Below are 2,155 nucleotides of genomic sequence, written 5' to 3'. Positions count from 1 at the left end.
TACATTTATCAACTTATACAATTTTCATTAATTTTCATATAAGTACTAAGTTTATTAAATCATATAAGTTCCAGATTTTCATATAATAGTCTTATTAACTCATACAAGTTATAATTTTTCATACAAGTATTAAATTTAGGAACTCATATAAGATCATTCGTTTTCATACAAGTAATTGTCTTATACAATTTCATTAATTTTCATCCAAGTACCAATTTTATTAATTCATATAAGTTCAAAATTTTCATACAAGTAATAGTCTTATTAACTCATGCAAGTTATACTTTTTCATATAAGTATTAAATTTTTTTACTTGAAGTAGTTGCATATTCCACACCACCCGGGAGGTTTGCAATAAAGGTGCGCTATCGATTTTTTATTTTTTTTGGTGTTCGATTCCCCCTGTAGGCCTACTTTCACCAAAGAACATATAATAAAGTTTTAAATATACTTATGTTTAGGAGAGACTTTAGAAATTTCGAAAGAGATATACTTGTATACTATATATTTATTAAAAATTCAATTAATGAAATGTACTTATATGAATGAGAATTAACAAAATGGAAAAAAGTTTCCTTTCACGACTTAAAGAGGTTGTTTTTTAATAGGATTTAATATAAATATTAACACTATTCTCATTTATTTAAATAATTACATATTTTTCATTCTTATACATCACCATAAAGGTTGCTATACTACAATCTGCATCATAGTTTTTTAAAGTATAGTTAAAAGGTTTGTAGTAACCCATTTCGAAAAACGATTCAACTGGTTGGTTTTTCATTAGATAATGTTCCATATACTCGTTAACATCCGTTTCCATACAATCTTCAAGTTTATCTATAAATAACGGATCCTTCAACCACCTTTCTTTAAAGATATACCGCTCCATCTCCATATATGAATCTATGTTCATATTGTCTTCCGCCTTGAAGTAAAGCGTCTCCTTATTCAAATATATTTTGTTCATGTTTAAAACCTCATCACATAATAAATAGTTAGTCATTGATTTAAATTGGCTTTCTGAATAATTTTTTATTTGATAACTTTTCTTTTTATATATTTCTGTTTTGTTAGAAAGGAGGATTGTATGTAAGTTGTATATGTGGGGGTTCGTTATCGTCCACTTAACATTAATATATTTATAAGACAAACAATGATGATGAAATCAAGATCAAGGTTATTCTATTTATAATATTAGCATTTGATTTGAATCATATTATAAGATTTAAATAGGGTAATAAAAAATAAATATATTCTTTGTCAACAGCATTGAGTTCAAGATTATTCCACATTTTAATTGAATCACATTATGAAGTATAAAATAGATTACTAAAATATATGTATATTTAAATATGTTCTTTATCAACAGTTTACCTTTAATATATTAGGCAAACAAGAAATGATGAACTCAAGGTTATTCTTATGATTAACAAAAAAAATAATTTTAAAATACATTTTTTATAAAATATAATGAAAACTGTTATGATTCATAAATATATATATTTATACTAAATAAACATATCGCAATATGTATTGATGGTAAACCGTGAAACCTTATAATATTATACTTACCAAGCTCAAAGGAAAAGTGTTAATATTACTAACGGTATAACAACAGATAAAACCTTAGAGGTATTTTTTACTGCTGAAGTGCTGAAGGAGGGTTTAGATCGCAAATTTTATGTTTGGTTAGATCTCAATAAATACCTTCAAATCTTTCATCACTTCAATTTTCTCATAATCAACATGTTAAAAGAGAAACTGTTGGCTGTATGATTGTAATAGTTGCTACAGTTTATGAAGGTGATTAAAAAACAAGAAAAAACTATGTAAACTTAAATAGTTTTAAACCAACATGCGTTTTTAGTGAAATTGATGTATTAGCTATGCGGTATGCTGAAGAGGATATAAGTTCATCAAATAAGCGGAAACTCGTTAAAAAGGATATTCAAAATTTTGTTAAAGATAATACTATCGATGACAACACTAACGATAAAAATAATAACTTTAATGATAAAAATAAAGAGAAATATATATTCCATATATAAATTAACAGATTATAATTTTTTATTTCATTTTTATCTCGATCGCGAACTTGGGAACATATCTTGATTTTCATAATAGAAACTTAAAATGAAATATAATTTTATTA

Source organism: Rhagoletis zephyria, unplaced genomic scaffold (assembly GCF_001687245.7).
Source record: "Rhagoletis zephyria isolate East Lansing unplaced genomic scaffold, Rhagoletis_zephyria_1.1 Rzeph_scaffold_00709, whole genome shotgun sequence".
NCBI lineage: Eukaryota > Metazoa > Arthropoda > Insecta > Diptera > Tephritidae > Rhagoletis > Rhagoletis zephyria.
Note: the sequence above shows the minus strand (reverse complement) of the source record.